At 31.0% G+C, this 19,229-nt stretch overlaps 1 protein-coding gene across 3 annotated transcripts in view; it reads left to right on the plus strand.

The window, feature by feature from the left end:
• Positions 1-422: 422 nt before the first annotated feature.
• LOC130892690 (neuropeptide Y receptor type 2-like) overlaps positions 423-19,229 on the plus strand; it is a 69,208-nt gene continuing 50,401 nt past the window's right edge. The window contains exons 1-2 of one of the 3 annotated variants that reach the window (XM_057798234.1): positions 499-688; positions 2,773-2,963. The gene's annotated coding sequence lies outside the window, so the exon portion shown is untranslated. Of the gene's footprint in view, positions 689-2,433; positions 2,649-2,772; positions 2,964-19,229 lie in introns of those variants that run through there. The other 2 variants (XM_057798233.1, XM_057798232.1) reach the window with 2 other exon arrangements.

The following is a 19,229-nucleotide window of genomic DNA, read 5'->3' on the forward strand; positions in this document are numbered from 1 at the left end:
CCGTGGGCAATGAACACCATGGAGGTTGCAGGAAAACATTTCTTGTACTATCTAGATTTTTTCAAATATTGGAAAACCGAGAATTAAAAAAATTAACGAGTTGAAGCTCGTTGTATGTGCGGCTAGATAGAACTTATATGAGAGTTGAATTGAGCAAAATATATGTTTATTATTTAAATAATATTTCACGCGAAAAATAAGATGTGTTTTTATTTCTAGACATACTGTGTATATAATTGAAACGTCACTTAGCGCAGTCTTAAAACAAAAATATACTTGTTTTCAAAAATTTCCGACGTGTATTTCTAGCGCAGATAATGTGGTAATTTAAATTATTTTATGAATACATTACTTTGTTTTTGAAAAGTTGCCAACCTACATTCTGCTTTATGTTTCTAATTCAGCTGGTCCAGCGTATTCGCGAGTTCGGAACTGAGGTTCCGATTCAAACAAAACAAATCAAAAGCCTCTTGCCGTCACTTTACACACTGCGATATCAGTTGGAAACTGTCATTCAAGCATGCGATAACGTGTTAGGAAATATTTTCCCGATATATATCATTTATTAGTTGATACGGTAAACTCCATTTCACTCGATTTGATATTGGAGCAATTGGTTCTTGGTGAAATTAATGGTGAATTTTTCAACTTTCAGACAAGTTACAACAGGTTTTGGAACTTTTTTAAGGTAACAATTATTTTAATGACCTTTTGTAACTGTCATTAACAAACGCTTAATGATGTTCAAAGTTGAAAATATGAAAAACGTTTTATAATATTTATGTGATGCTGTAATTTCCGTTTATGATTGAGAGGAAAAATTGTTTATGAAAGCATTTTTCATCATTTTCAAATAAATAAAACAGAAATTATAAAACTGGGAAATTTATAAATTTATTTAAAGACTATATATTTATGTGATTTATTTTAATGAGATTCTTGAATAGTTTGGATACATTCCACAGTCTGTACATTTCAACAAATTGCCCATTAAAAGATCTGATGGGCAGTTCAACATCTAATAATTTCACTAAAGACGCATTAATGTATATTCCTAACTTAAAAATAAATTATTCACTGCACTCCTATTATGTGATTTCTCAAAAGCATTTGATTGTGTTGATTATGAACTTTTAATAAAAAAACCGCGGGATTACTGCATTCATCATTATTCTCTTACATCCATTTAAATATTTCTGTTATAAAGGAAATGATACGGACGAAAAATTTCTACATATTATTATTTTAAAGTTTTCAACAGCAAGTTCGTAATATAACCTGTTATGAATTATTAACTTTTTTCACGCGTAATCAATTTAATACTTTTTTCACTTAATTCGCGTGCCCCGCTAATCTTGGAGAATCGTCTACCTCTCCTGTATAATTTGAGAGATTTATAATTACCTGATTAAAAAAAGTGTCAATTTGCGCCAAAATATACACAAGAAGTCGTTTTTATACGGGATTTATTCAGTTGTCACCTTTGCGACATGGTGCGTTACATTAATCAAAACGGTGACATAAAATGAAATTTTTGCTATATATCAGACGTAAAGTAACATGTTAAGAAGACAACCATCGCTATTGAATGTATTTAATACCAATCATATACTCCTTGTTTGATTTGATAAATTTCGATTCCCCTTAGCTGTTATAAAATATTGTCAGTATTTCCCACACGAAATTTTCAATGTAAATTTTTAGACATATTTTTATTTCATGGGATGAAAAACACTCCAATGGTATATATTGTTTGGATAAAAATCATATATTTCGTAGGGAAGTCCACAGCATTGCCGCAGGCTTCCGCATCGACAACAATTATTTACTTTTGCCTGGAAATGTTCAGCTTCTTAATATTACGTACATAATAATTTTATGATGTCAAGGTATCGTGATTTATTTTCTTTATTTCATAGAATAATATTTTTAATGGAAATTAGACGTATATAACTGCATAATTATTTTCATTGTAACCTTTGGATTTGTTTACAAAAAGACTTTATACAAGCCTACCACATATTTCTTAATGCGATTAAATAAAGCGATTCAAATGAACTTATCGCTGTCCCAAACTGTTAATTTGAGCCTTATTCAATCTTTATTATAAAATGGCCCATGCGATTTGAATGATATTTAAAATTGACATATTTAATGACAACGTTTTTATATATGATAGTTGATAAGAATTATTAACAGTCGTTTAAATGTAAAAAAGTATATTACTAAAATCAATCGTCGCTGCATATCCAACAATTTGTTTTTGCATGAGGAATTGTTGAGGCATTTTGAATTTCATTGTTTATGTTTGACGCAATACATATATAAAAACATTGTCATTAAACATTTATTCAAATAATGAGTGTTGTACTACTTTGTTACCAAATGATTATTAATAAGCAGCATTTTATTACGTGAGCTGACGGTTCCCAAATCTAAAATAATTTCATTCGGATTTTGGCTATATCAGAACAGGCACAACGCGTTCTGGCAAACACAAGTCGCACAGAACGCGTTGTGGCTGTTTCAAACAACCACTGGCCATTTTCGGTCTTTGAGCGTAACATATATAAACAAGCGGGACTCAAAATTCAATCAACGTTTAAAATAGTACATAATGATGTTCTCCATTTGACGATGATACCATCGTAAGTAGAACTAGACACATTTTTCAATTGCGTATCTTTCTGTTTTAAAAATACTTGTATATGGTATATTTTGTGTTTTGTTTGTTGTTAATGCTAATAATTTTCACACTGATACATGTTCCAGATTTGATCACTTTCTGCAAAAGGTTCCGATTTGTTCTACTAATTAAATAATTTTACGAGGTTTTTTCGCTACGCTCCTCAAAAATACAACCTTAATTCTTCTCTGCGAAGTTTCTGTACACCATCAGAACATTCGTGGCTTCACTGGTTAACTCCTTTTCATGCTTGTTCCAGACGACTTCACTATCTACGGTGAGTCCTAGATTTAGGTTGTTCAATCTACTTTATTCGCATCTAAAGCATCAGTATGATGTAAATACAAATCAACACGTTGAAAATAGTTTAAAACTATAAATTATCCTTTGCAAGAGAAACTTTTAAAGGTAATATATATCTTAATCAAGGACGGCATTGTTAGCTTGAGGACTGTGAATTCGGCGAAAGGATATTAAAAATTTTTTCTTCATAGACGGATTATAAATATCCATTAAATAAAATAAATTCGGAATTACTGAATCTATGAAATAAAGCAATTAACCAAGCTTAACAATTTTGTTGCGATCATTATCTTAATTAAACTCTGCCAATACAATTCCGTACATTTCTAAATACAATCCAGAATAATTCAGATTTATTAATCTATAAATAATCCAACCCAGGATAGAATAATCTCATCAAGATCTGAATAATCCAAAATAATTTAATCATGTCCGAATCAATTCCGGATAAACTGATTTAGCCAAAAACAAAAATAAATTTTGCCGGGCCTATGAAGATAAAAATAATTTGAGGTATAAAATTGTATTTACACATGATGATACGAGAACTTGATTGTATCATAAACCTTATGACGAAATTTACTCAATTAGATTGTATACTTTTAACCCTCCATAATCATACTCTATTCATAAAGTTCGTGTAGTGATAAAGAATGAAATTGTACTTGCAAAGTAAGCTTTTCTAGAAATTCTTTATAAAGAGTCCATACCATTCGTCCTTAAAGTTAATCAATATCATTGTTAATACTCTTATATTACCTACACCTGTATATTGTTTTGTTTGTTTGTAATCTCCTTTCTTATTACTGCTTATTTCACCACTAATTGCGTTCGTTAGCCGAGCGGGCTAAGACATCAACATTCGAATTCGCCGGACATGGGTTCTAATTCCGTTCACGCAGTAAAAAAATTTTTTTCGGTAAATTTTCGAAATTCCTGCCGTGAATTCCTGTCAATTTTGACACACAGGGAAATATTCGCTTGGGAATGGGGTGAAATAAAGAACCAAAGCGTACTAACTTTAATATATTCCAAGCTTTCGAACACTTATGTATTCATCGTCTGGGAAATAATTAGTTAAGATCTAAGAATTTATTGTTTTTACCAGAAATAACAAAATTTAAGTAATATATGTAGCGGTAGCCTGATTTACACAACAGTTATGTCACAAAAGTATGTTAGCTATGAATTATGAATCGTATGTTATGACAATTGGAAAAATAAACTAAATATTGGTTACAATTAATTCAACTTTAACTAGAATTCTTTAATTTCTTGTCTAGATTTAATAGTATTTATCTCAAACTCTCTAAGACTTAAAAGCGAATCATAGCCAAAATATAAAGCCTGATATATTGGGATACTGTCATGTTGTCGTATTTAGAGTTTTCAATTATTGTTATTTTTGTGAAAAAAACAGTGAATTTGATGTTGTTAAACTGTAACCGTAGGTAAATTCTCTAATTTTCTAATTTATTTAAAATGTTTCCAAAGATGTGGTCAATATATACAAACGATTTTTTCCCTTAATTTAACTATACACTACACTTGAACTTATCACTAAATTTGTAATAATTTCCCCTCAAGACTTAAATATTCACTAATATATTTTATTAAAATTCGCGTTTTTACTTTACTATTTACTGAGTTCTGATAATTCGGTTCTAGGATGTAGACTAATAAAAATAAATTCCTAGAAATTGATTTAATAAAAACAATATAAACAAATCGTCGCCGTATATAAAAACATGTAAATAGAAGCTTTTCTGAGTATTGCCACTCTTGGAAAGTACCCGGCGCATCCACCATATTTTAGATTCTATGAAATTTATCAAACAGGACCGGTTCCACGGTCCATCTTGTGACCTAGTTCGTAGCAATATCATATCTACTCAACAAAAATCATAAACACAAAAAATTATGAAATATTATCTGATAATGTAACTTAAAAAATATGTCATAAAGAGAAAATCTGGAAACATCATTATCTAGTTTACGAAATACACAAACAAATTTATTTGGAACAATTTTCCAAGAAAGTGATAATTAAGCCACAAATCAGGTGATCTGTACATTTTGGCCGACCCTTTTTCTCAATTTTTAACACTACAAACCCAAGATAGATGCTTAATGCAAAATTAGTCACAGAGGCCTGAGTACAACTATCCTTGTGTAAAATGAGTACTTGAAGAAAGTGGTATAAGAACCCAAGGTTTGATTTATAAAAATAAACATCAATGTATGATGCGGACGACTTAGTATTAATCTAGAAAAGAACTTGCAACTGTACTTAAGCTAGTGGAAGAGAAGGCAAGAAAATATAACCTAGTGATCAACAATAAAATAAAATACATGGCGATAAAAGATAATGAGAAAACCGATATTACTGTGAATAATTAGAAAATAGAAAAAGTGGAACAAATCTCGAATATTCGGGTGGCACTAATAGTAATAAAGAAGACAAGAAAGGGAAAGAGGAAAATAAATAGCAAAAGGTAGTAAAGTAGCAGAAATTGTATCACGAAGGGCTAAAATAAGAATGTACCACACAATAATAGGACCTTAAATTACCACATAGAATTTAAAGGGACAACGACTGAAGATAGATGGGTGAAACGATTCCTGAAAGGTGAGGAAGGAGGAAAAAATGACTGCAGAAAGTTAGGGAAGATATTTGCGAACAGTGAGAGTGAAGGACTCGTAAAATGAGAAGATTTGGTTCCCAAAGATTACTGGCTCTTTCTGGTACTGAAAGAATACTTATGTAGCAACGATTTTTTTCAGATAACGAAATCTCTTGTCGGTAAATCAGTGGTTTGCAAAGCCTATAAACAATTCTTACGAGCCGCAGTAAAAATGCTAGAAGAACATCGCTGGGAAGAAATAAAGTAATACATTTGTCAATTTTTCATTACAAGAGGGCCATATTAGAATAAAAATGATGAATCCTTTTAAATAGATTATTATGCGATCTTAAGATGATGTACATGAAGTCTTTCAATTGGATCCAATCATATTGAAATGAACTTTCGTGGACGTTGTTTATTATTTGGGTTTATTACGCAATAAATAATTTGATTGAAAATTAATCTAGGTGAATTAGCTGGTTCGACACCATAAAACTTTCTGTTTATGGGTACTAAACATTAGTCTCATAATAAAGATCATTTGAATGCTCTCATCTTTCGCGAATAAACTTCTAAACAAAGACAATAAAATATCATTTCGAATGTTGATATATTTACTGATAACAAACAGCGTCTTTCGTTTATTTATTCTATTTATTACAGAATGGATTATTTAAAAGCTTCAGTATTTTCATCTCAAAATCTTTAACTAAAATTGAATTTCATATATCCGCTCATCCGCTTCGGGTAACGTAATGTTTCTTGTGTAGAACACCTTATTTTTTGTCTATATTTAATCCGTAAAACGAGAGGTGCAATGAAAATAAATACACAAAACAAACAGTCATAAATTTAATATGTATATTCTACATGAAAATAAGAAAAACTGCGAAATAGAACATAACACGATCTAGATAATTAAATGATAAAAAACTGTAAATGGGTGATTCCGTTCTAACTGTGATATTCAATGTCCTGTATTGTTTTTTTGTACTAGTCATTAATTAATAATCAATTAATAAAAATTTTGTGTTAATTGAATAATTCTTAAGATATTTAAACATTATTTTTATACAATATAACTTGCCACTTAAAGAAAACTTATACTACATCACTTGAATGTCAGTACCGTGTCATGTCCATTCCTAGAATTTACCGATAAATTATTAATTTTTTTTGTCGTAACAAATGATTTAAACTAATTACCTTATAAATTCTAATGTTTATGATCAAACTGAGGAAAATTGATGCACTTGTTGTTTAATATCTTAAGTTACCATGTCAGTACCGTGGATAAATGAGTCAGTACCGTGGAACTCAAAATCCGACATTTGTGTCTTGCTCGTGATACTTTGAAGTTGTAGTAAATTCCTCTTAGAGTTTTATTTTTACAGTAAAATAGATGAATAATATGCATAAAAAAGTTAGAAAAGTTAAATTTTAAAATCTTGAAATTTTGAATACAAAAAATCACAGTTAGAACGGAATCACCCAAATATCGGTGAGTTTGAGTTGTTTATATCAGAAGGAAACGCTGGCTGAAATTGAGCGGTGTTGTCGGATCTCAAATTTAGAAGGAACATAAAATATATAAACAAGTAACAGTCCTATCATACTAGCAGCATCGAATGCGTCGCGAACACGCCGCCGACTGTTGGTTTTGTTACTTCGAAGACGCCGGAGATGAAAACGAAAGCATCGAATGGAAGAAAGCGACTACTTTGTGTACTTTCGTACTCACCTGCGAATGTCAAGACCTAAATTTTATGAGTTGTTGCATCTGATACATGCTGAGTCAAGACATGAAAACATACATTTAGGTATGTTTCTAACATTAAATAAGTATACAGTACAAAATGGCTTCAGCGCTATTCGCAGCGATCTCTTGCGCGTCTGCAACGAATTCGCTGCGTTTGCGCGCCGTGAATGGGGCCGCGTTCGCTCCGCTCTGAAGAACCTCGCATTCCGCTAGTATGATAAGGACCTTAATGTTTGAAATGTGAATTCGACACCGAGAGGTTGAATTCTTCGCAAAAGTAAAAAATTGCCAAGAACATTTTCTAAAATGTCAGAAAATGAAGACATATTAAACAAATTTATTGAAATGATACAAAACTTATCAATAACAGTGCTCAGAGGTATTAAAACAAGTACATGTAACTGATAAAAATAACCAAAAGAAAGAATTGTAGAATATTTTCGAAAAAATCTCTTTATGTAGCTTCATTGTATATATCAGTTCAAATTCAATTCTTACCCGGTTTTTGAGTAATTCGTTTTTTTGTCTGACAATAAAAATTATGAGTGGAATTTTTGATCTAATATAATGAGTTTTCAGTTGACCTTAACGACAAGAAACGGAATATTTTATATCTCTCTTGAATTACAAAGGAATGAGTTCGTTTTATGAAATTCTACGTCCTCATCAAAAATATATCGTTCGAAAAAATTATTGCGCGAATGAAACACACTTAATTTTTCTGATTTATCTGACTGATGACACGTTTCGGTTTTTGATATGCTGGATATAAGTACGATGAATAAATTTCGAATCGGTTTTCCACAATCGTAAACACATCAAGAAAAATTTTCCTTAGAAGAAGATCCGAAAACTGGTGCCACATAAATCTATATAATTTTACTGCTCATTATTACTATGAATAGAAATATTCATAGCAATAACATAAGATAATGATAATAAAGTTATAAAATATTTTATTATCCTTTTGAAAAAGTTGTTTGGTTGGTTTGAAAATCGAATATACACTGTGAACGGTTAAAAATTTATTATATATCCAAAATTGTAAATTTAAATAGTTGGAAATGTTCCACGGTATCAGTAAAGTTATTTCAGGTCCTAGCTGCCTACAATGGAACTATCATAGCAGAAACATCGATACCTACCTGGTATCTATATTCTCTTTTGATATGGGCGTAGATCATAAGAGTTTTCTATCCAGGATGACTCCTACTCGTAGATATTCACATTTCTTGCAGTGCAGATTTTCTCTGTTTTGTGTCAAATATATCAAAGTATTTTCCATTTGTAGCGTCTAGTAAAGACTGCAATCTCATTATTCCTGGTTTCCACTACTTTCAGAACTCCATGAGTAGCTGGGCATACAGAAAGTTGTCACTGTTTACTTTTACTTACGTCATTAACTCTTTATTCCAGAATCCGTAGTAGTTGTCCACAATCGTAAAGGATATGGGAGGATAAAATATCAGAATAATTCTATTTTTTTATGTTATTAATTTTCAAGTAGCACCATTCCGAAGCAGAAAAATTGCTATTTCAATTGAAATCGCAGCTAAAATAATAAAAAAGTAAATTGTACCAAACATCCCCACCGTCCTTTTATAAATAAACATTAAAAATAATGAAGAATTCTACCACAAATGAAAAGCTTTTTATTTATAAATGATTTATACATGTAAAAGATTATTTTAACCTAAGTACAAAATTACTGAATAATTTGTTCAATACATAAACTTAACATTTTCTAATTTGATAATTTACATTTATCAGTCAAGGCAATGAATCATTTAAAAGTCTATTTAGAGGGAAAATATATTTTTGTCACTAAATTGGCACAAGTGTTCTACATGGTCATATGTAATTTGAGCAAATCATTTTGTTTATTTACAGTGTTTTTTTTCATTTATACAAAGGATCAGTATTAACAATCAATGCCATTTTAGCTAGTAAAGCACTGATAACGTTAAGGCTTTCAAGTTGAGAGATAATTTGTAGAGTTACATAACACACTTTTCACAGTTTCTATAACAGTAATTAATGTTTTGATGGAGGGCCACTAACCAAATTTCGTGCTGGCTAAGATCTTTTCAAAATTTCTAAAAATTTATTTGTTGGAGCAGATAGATATTCATCCATTCCATTCAAGTTTATTTTTTTCTGTAAGTATTTCTCAGCTGTAGCTGTCAAATAGTTGGAATTGTATTCCTATTAGAACGATTTCAAATCTGAAATCCGATAACCCTAGGTCGAAACACCTCAATCTCACGCAGTACAAGGCAATCATTGAAAGGATTACTTATATCAGGTTCTATAGACACAACCAGTCTACCTACAATTTAATAAGTTATAAGTTTCATTAGAACATCGCAATACGATACAGTTCACTGATTAAAATCGGAATCGATCAGTGTCAAAACAAAAGCGGAAAGAGGTACGTTGAGTCCGTAAAGTACGCACCAAGATCAGTCAAAATTCAGCAACTTGAAGCTGCAACAAGAAATTAGAAAAATCATGGTTGAACTATTCATCACATCCCCTCCAAAAAAAGTAGTCTTCACAAGTTTGTGTTGACTTATTTCGAAGCCTTCAACGAAATTAAAATGATAATTTTTGAGAAATTCCTTAGTTGTTGCTACTCTTTGATATTTCTTGAACCTCAAAATACATTTTCCTTTCATTTTCTACAGCATTAACGACAAACTGGGAATTAAATCAGTAATTATCTATTCCATATTAGTCTGATATTTGAAGTAGATTCTAAAATGAAAATACGAGATTGTCAACGAGTAAATAATTCAATAAATATATTTATATCTCCGTAAAATACTTGAGAAGTATCATCAGATCCCGTTTGGTAATCAAATATTATCGCCGGTATCACTTGTCATAATCACGAATATTTTACCCTTCAGAAATATTTGGATATAATCAGAGGTTCAATGGTACTTAAAGTGAAATAATTATGAGTCTGCCACAACGGCACTGCTCTTTTATGCTGAAACATCTTTTGGAGCGGAATTGAATGATGAATTATTATTTCATACATAAAACCACCCTCATTCATGCGACTTTTATTCATGTAAAAGGAATCCACGTCACACAAACTGATCAATAACAACTTCATAATACTTAGAGGTATTGTTTTGAGTTATTTTCTCGGCAACGCAATGTAAACAAATTGAAACGAATTGAACAACAAATTTGAACGTGGAATAGAAATAATTTGTCCATATTGTGTTCTTATATAATGAGAGGATTTATTATTTTTCCGACAGTAATTTATTGCGTCACTGATATCATTGGGATATGTATTGCTGTATTTACTCCAGGATGTTTTTTATAGGTTAATATTTTTGTGTTGACATTATTTTATGTAGCATCTTTGTGAACAGCTGACAATATATATTTTGGAGTAGGTTTCTGAATGAATAAACGAACTAGGCTCCCACTTTGAGGCCATTATCAAGAGAAGGATGCGGGTAAAGTGATTATTCGTTCATTGATGAAAAGTCATCCGATTCCGTGGTCCCAATCTGCCTACTTCTAGCAACCAATCACCCTTTTTTGGTAAATTCCAAGGACCCAATCTGCCTACTCCTTGGAATTTCACCGAGGAAATGAAAGCTAAAAAAATTGGGATGACATATACATGTAAAAAGTGCGCAGAATCCTTGACACTTCTGAAAAAATAAATTTTATTACTAATAATCATTTAAATAGAGACAACACATTCCAGTTTTAGTTACAGATATTTTCGCGAAGTAAAAAATAATATTGTAGCGTAGTTAATTACACGCAAAAAGAATTATTCTCGCAACAACTGGAAATAAGACAATTGTCATGCAATAATCGAATTATTTAGTATTCTAGATACCTGCAGAAAGAACGAGACAAATAGCTAGTGAACAAGGGATGCGATAAGAAGGAACAGTTAGTTGAAAACGAAACACACACACACAATTTTTAAATGTCATTCTCTAAAGTGTCCCACCTCACTATGTGTGTGTGGTGAGGCAATACCTGGATAAGGTGTTTCCCAGGAGGCATAGTTTTATCGAATGGCCCCCGCGATCACCCGGCATGAATCCTTTAGACTATTTCTTGTGTGTTAACTTAAGAATATTGTTTATGACACAAAACCTGTCAATATTCAGAAGATAGGATTACCACAGAGATAAGAAGAATTTGGCAGTCAGGGATGTTGCAAAATGTATTGCAAAGTTTTAAAAATCGCATGGCTTGTTGTATTGAAGTAAATAGACAACATTTTTAGCATCTGCTGTAATTACCTTTACTGTATGTTTTCTAAAATTCCACAAATGTGGATCTACTTCTAACATGACATAAACTTTTGAAGATTTGTCTCCAGTTGTTGTAGTTTTTCTGCGCCATGATTTGGATAAATATTTTACTGAACCAGTTTCATTAAGCTTTTTACTAACTTCTGACACTAGACCTTGTTACGAGATTTGTATTAGCACATAAATTTTTAAGGAATATTCAATTGTAGCCACCTAAATGTTTTATTGTAACTTTGGTGGAGATATTGAAAATGTAGCTATAACTCCGAAATTATGGCATTTAGGTATAAAACACAAAATATACAGGGTGATCTATTTGAAATAACAAAGTTCATTATTTTTCCGGAAAAAGGAAATATCTGACAACAATATAAATACCACCATAATACCGGCCGACTCACAAGACCCTTGTACACAAATCATACAAGCCATTTCTGACATAATTGAGGGGTTCCATACATAAAACTCACTCTGTATATAGTACAGACGGGAAAACTCTCAATTTTTCTAATCCATAAGAAAATGAAATTCCTCAATTAATTATCCGCATCTTGCTATTTTCTTGCAACGCTTTTTATAAATAGTGTCTGTGAGTTAGGATGGAAAGCGTTTTTTATTCTGGAATAGTGCAATGGTTCGCCCTGATATGAAAATAATTGAATTATTAATTAACTCTTGTAGAATAGTGTTCATTTTTTTTCTTTTTTCAACTGCTATAATCAGTTCCTGATAAATGATCGTTGAATTATATATTCAAAAAATTTCTTTGCATATCACCCATTCGTACTTAGCGTAATTAATATTTTATGTAATAGTTTCCTTGCCAATTTAGTCTTCACACAGTTGCTTCTTCCAATACATTTTGCTCCATTCTGTGCTATTTGTTTAAACAATATCGTCTACAAACACAAAACGTCCTCCATGCTCTTTCCTTATGGGTTATATAATTGATCTGATGACATTGTCTGGGTAGATATTTCCTATAAATGTCTGTGTTATATAGATAAATCTCATCCGACAATTATACAAAATACAAGACATCTCAGTCCCTTTTTTGCAAGAGTTACTCGTGCTATTTGTCCTATTCCTTTGCATACATTTATATATCAATAAATCAAAACCTGTTTTGCAGCGCAAACCAGAATTTGTTCTCTATAGCTCAATCTAAGTGATCGGAAATTTATTGTGTAGTAAGTCAAGACAACTTTGAAGGTCCTTCATATATTAAGTAAGTTTTATTTTACTTTCAGTCTTTGGAGACGATAATGTAGATAATGAGATGCGTTTAGACAGTTCAATTGCGAATGTTTATATCATCATCAGAAATTCTCATTCAATTGATAAAAGGACCTGATTGGAAATATCGCAATCGACAAAACGGACTTTCTCTTTTTGTTAATACCTGGTGTTTTGTACCAGCTAAATCATAACCACGTATTGAATACTTTCTATGATATAGATACATTCAGATGCACATAGATTCATCGCTTATGAATACTATGATAATGATATAAAGTATAATGTGTGGGATTTTTTGGTAAACAATCTTCTATTATTCTCTAGTAACTTATCATCCTGTAAAGAGGAAATTATAAATTCGAAAGTCATCCTTATATGATTTCGCTAGTTTTAATTATGTCCTTTAGTTTCATTATAAACGATTCTTCCGGATTTTATGGATTTTATTATAAAGAATACTAAGAAAGAGGAAATTTGAGCTTCACATATATTGTAATGATCAAATTTCTGCCTCAATAGATTGAAAAAATCTAATAAAGAACAAAGTACCGTTATTATAAAGAATTGTATTATTGTATTTTCAGGAACAAAAAAGACTTGAATGTTAATTATTTCAAAAAGAACATTAATTAGTCCGTTCTTATTGAGAATAAAAAATCTTTGACGTAGTGAATTAGAACGTGCTTAAGTCGATCGATGTTTTTGATTAGAAACCATTAATTTTTACTACTAATAAATGTTGGTTAAGATATGATTTTCATAGTTATTCAGATAGTTTTAATGTCTATATAAATTAACATGACAGCTAGCTATATACTGAAAGATGCTTTACCTTTAGCATGACTACAACTAGAAAGGAATAATAGTAATGTATAACCAAACATACCTTTATCCTTAAAAAATGAGTCCTTCTCAATAGTATTCAATAAATCAATAGAATCAGATTAATTTATAACGAGTAAATTATTAACTCGAGAAGATCAATACTTTCAAGCACAGTCAAGCACAGGTCTTGAGTTCTACCGATAATAGATGGAAATTTTTATTTTAAATTGTCAGATTTCGTTATATAAGAGGATATGATTGTTTTTATATTTATATTCCTTTATAAATTCAAACATTCATAAAGTGAAGTACAACAAGACGCGATTAAAATAGGAAACAGCGTCAGTTTACGTGGCCAATATTTTCAATTTCAATAAATTTCAATAAATAAATATGATTTCCTCCAATTTTTTGAGCGACCAAAAGGAAAGAATGTTGCTGAACGCTAAGTTACGTCGCGTCGTAATCTCGAGCGGAATCTATTTGAGATTTTGAGAAAACGATCGTGATTTGATATGTTTTCGATTAGGAACATAATATTCCTCATGTAGAAATTTGATGATAGTCTCTTAACTCCTGTAGAAGTAATCCTGTTATTTCTCCAACAATTATTTGTCGTTTGAAATAAAAATTTGTTTACGAGTGTTCAATAATTCCAAATCAAATATTTCTGTTACTGATTTTGTTTAATTGGACTGACACTCTAGCTCAAAATTATAAAACAAATATTTATTGAATCAAGAGATTGATAATTGTTTTCTAATTATCTTTGTTCAACAATTACAATAAATTAATCCTATTTTATGACGTTATCAAGATGCAATTAAATGAGAGGCAAAATATATTGAACTACAGCATGGAGTTAACTGTTGACAATATTCGGTCATAAAAAATTTATGTTACCATATTTTTTTAAGTGCAAGTTCATAAATTACTTTGATGTCTGCAGGAAGTTGATGTTTCACGGCGGTAAATATTTTCCAATAGCTGTGAAAAGGTTTATATCTCGAAAACATATTTTACGATCTCTTGAAAATAAATTGAAATATATAAATCCTATCTGTGAAAATGAGAAAGTAATAAGGTAAGGGATTATAAGAATTATCGATTTTTCTAAGAAATTCATTAGAAAATTAGAGAGGTTGTTATGTTCCAAAATGTATGCCCCAAATGTTGATACTACAAAAATAATATTTATGATATACTTTTTTAATTTCTTTATCTATTCTCACTTGCAGGACTGTAAAAAATATGCAAAATTTCAACCGCAAAACTGTTACACCGAGTTGAGTTTTATAGTAGCGATTCTAATACCCACGTTATTTCAAAGAAACAGTCCCATATTTGCATTAAATTGAAGATACATACAACACTGTGAACAGTGTATAAATAATTTGTTTCTCAGATCTCAGTTTGGTCTGAAACTTTTGTATTAAATTTTCATGTTTTGTTTTATTATTCACTAATCAAATTCATTTAGGGTGATAGCTTATTGTCAACCATTTTAGGTAGACGATAGTCGAATGGTGAAAAACTGGTACAAAAGTTAGTCAAGAGTGTGGATAAAATGTTAGAAGGTTATTTGAAATATTTTCGAAAACAAGAAAATGTTAATCAGCCATCTATTATTAAACGGAATAAATAATTTATTTTAATTCTATATTCTACGAATGGCTGGTGTATGGCTCTTATAAAACTAATTCAATACCAACATTTGACATGATTCAGAACAAACTGTGTACACATCTTCAATAATTACAATGTTAAGAGGCACTGTGATTGTAGACAGGAGTAGTTAGACAATGTATACGGAGTTACCATGTACGACCATGAAATTTTGAGCAGCTGAATTCGAACGTCGCCGTATCAAATTGACTCGAGACGACCAAAAACTGAGCGATATTTTGAGCTCTCTGCTCGTTGAGTTTCACGTTTGCTCACTTAGGAGCAAAAGCGCATTCTAATAAACATTTGTCTGGCTTTATTGGCGCGGCTTAAGCTTTTTCATCAATTCATAATTGAGGATGAAACCTGGATCCACCACTGCACTCCTGAAACGGAAAAACCGTCAGTAGATTGGAAATAATGAATGTCTTAAAAAGGCAAAAACTGTTTCATCGGCCATAGAAGGGATGGAGACTATTTTTTGAGATAGTCACGAGATTGTGCTTATCTTCTTTCTTTAAAAAGGTAAAACAATAACAAGAATAATTCACGAGCTGCACATGGTTGAATACCCACAGCATACACCTGTTTTGGCCCCTAACGATTTTTTCTAGTTTTCTAACCTTAACAATGCCAACTATCACTTAGAAGGGTTAAAATGGTTGAATCATCGCTGGATTAAGTATATAGTCTTGAAAATATACTTTATTGAAAAATAAAAATGATTATAAAAGTGTTTCGTTTCTTTGTTATCTCGGAAAATTTTCTGACCACCCTCGTACAACAACAAATTATAGCAATTGATTGAAATTTGTCATTCGAATTTCACCAATTTCTATAAGTGTTTCTTGTTTCAAGAAAATTGAAGTAATAATATGGGGGAGGAAATTGAGCCATCATTACCATGACAAACTTCACCCATTTTTTATACAAACTGTCATGAAGATCGATGACAAAATCTCCCACCATGGTAAACTTGAAAAGCTTTTTCATTGCAGTAGTTAATCTCTTTGAAATAGATGTGACCTTTAAAAAAATTCTCCCTATTTACAGAAGACTTCCATGATACTGTATTCAACCCTAGTTACGACCTACAACAAAATTGATAGCGATTCTATCCCGGAATTCTCCGAATACAAAAAGCAAGGTGCAGGACCGTAATAGAACATAATATTTCGTTCATTTCATAAGAAAATAATTGAAATTGGATGATAATCTCAGTTTTTAGAAGTATTATATCAATAAAAAACTGTTCCATATTGTACTAATAAAGAAATCTGTCTTATCTATTATTTCTGTCTGTTTGCTTCCTCGAATTCACCTTGGTTCTATGTTTTTTCCTTCATTTTCTTAGATAAATATTCCAAGACAGTATAATTCCACTCTAAGATATCTCTTATTCTCCTGCGTTTTGAGATGCGTTATTTTCATGAACTTGGAAGATTTCTCCTCGGTTACTCGTTATTTCTGCCATTTCTATGAAAGCCATGCATGTACTCTTCAATTCCTTTCCACTTGTTGATAAAATAACCACATCATCTGCATATGATAGGAACTGTATTGTTTTTGTTTTTAGTGTTCCCATGGTTTTGATTCCGCTTCTTTGTACTATCCATTCCAGTATTACAGTAAACGTAGTAGATAGAGGATCTCCCTCTTTTAGTCCGTTATGTGTTAAATCTGATGATGTCTTATTAAAATTTTTGTTCAAGTGTTATCTGTGATCCAATTTAATGAAAAATTACGAGATCAAAACAGTTTTAGAATTAAATTGTCAATGGTATGAAAATCTGTTATTTCAGATCGTCTTAATGTCCTGAATAGTCTCATATATTGTACCAAATTTGGTATTTCTAAGTCAGAAGGTTACAAAATTGTTTTGAACGTATGGATAATTCTCCATGGATGCAAAGGTAAATTGCTCTGCTCTGTATCACTTCTTATGACAGAAGATATAACTGTTTTCTCATTTTTCCAAAATTTGTATCAGGCGTTATATGTAAGAACACTTGATCAAGACTAATACACTGTTATATCTTACCACAGTTAACCATACTTCGGGCTTCTCTCCACGGATCAAGTGCTTGTTCCCTTTTACCATATTTCCATGAATCATGAACTCTGAATATCATATTTATCTATATCTAGCACATCGGTATTATTGAGTAGATAATTTATAAAAATGCAGTTCCGATTTTTATCCCTATACTTATTATTAACGAGATTAATAATGACATTGTATAGTAATAATGATGGTAAACACTGATCCTACTCCGAGTTTGTTATCATTGTTTGACATGAAAGGCGACAACAAAGAGAGATAACATTAATCGATCAATTTTATACAAATATCTGCAAAGTATACAGTATTGTTCTCAGCTTTATTCCTCTAAGCACTTTATCATCATTATCCAGACACATATCTATATTATTTACCAACAAAGAAAATTGGCAGTACAGTGACGGACTTTTTCACTGCTCATGTTTCTCGTGAAATGCGTGGTATAAATTTTACTGCCATATCTTGTTCTATTTATGAGTTGATGACTTTTATTTTATTTGGTGAAGGTGAATTGATGCCGGTGTGGAAATGAAGTTACAAAAAAATAATAAAATGTATCTCATTGATATAAATAATAATATCCAATTATTTTACGTATTTTCGATGGGAACAACGAAAAATTTTATTTTCTATACTGAACAATACACGAATATCACCGTTTTCTTACTTTACAGTTATGACGAGGATTTGGATAAAGAATTTTATACAAACCCTAAGGTTTATTGCAAATTATTATTAGAAAGACGTAGAAAAAAGTACTATAAGAAAAATTACTATTTTATTACCAACTGTTAAAATCTTATAATGCACTTTCTTACGTTATGTTGTATCTGGTTAATTCAACGACCCCAAAAGCTACTGTGGAATGCATAATCTATGGTTGTAATTTACATTTTCGTAAGAAGTTTGTTGATTAAATTCATTGTGACAGTGTTTGCGTTTGATTCGGCGTATTCGAAGTGGCAAACTATGCCTGGACTGAATTTGAAATCTATGTGACGGCAAATTGGTGGTTTACCAACTAAAGTCGATATTAATAGTGTAATTGTCGTGCTTTTCCTCTCGATTTTCCAACAGAAACAATAAAGTTGGGAAATACAATGGACAAGAGTATTAGATAAAATAATCAAGTATCTCTAAATTTAATACCGTAATTTTTTATCCATTCCGAGTTTAGCGTCACAAAAATGATTGCCAGCTAATGCCGGTATTCCATGAATCCGATATGTAGCATTTTATTTATGCATGCATGCAACCGTTTTCCGTGGAGTAAATTATTTTTGATTAAACATTTCTCACTCAAAGTCTTCGTCGCTGTTGCAGTTATTTTCTGTTTTTTGTAGATTTTTGTAGATAATTGGATATTTGTCAAGTTACATTCTCGGTTTCTCAACGAATCATCTTGGCTCATTTCTAATTGAACTCTTATTTTCACGTTCTCTCTTAGTTCTTTAATCATATTAATTGGATCCCTCATTTTTGCTCGATTATTTCTTGTAACTGGCATGGATTTTAAGAAAATTAAGTTCAAAAACTACTACTTGTCTAATTTTCTTAAAAGTATAGAAACAGCTATGAACAATTGCTTATCATTCCTGAGAAGCACTTAAGCTAAGAGTTTCAATACATAGATATATATAGTTTTATACAAGGTATGGTACATATATGTGGACCTTCTTTTTGGACACCATAGTAATAAAGAATAGAAAAATGTTAGCATATATTTCGGAGAAACACCGCTGGATGCTGCTACATTCTGTTT

Source organism: Diorhabda carinulata, chromosome 4 (assembly GCF_026250575.1).
Source record: "Diorhabda carinulata isolate Delta chromosome 4, icDioCari1.1, whole genome shotgun sequence".
In the NCBI taxonomy this organism is placed as follows: domain Eukaryota; kingdom Metazoa; phylum Arthropoda; class Insecta; order Coleoptera; family Chrysomelidae; genus Diorhabda; species Diorhabda carinulata.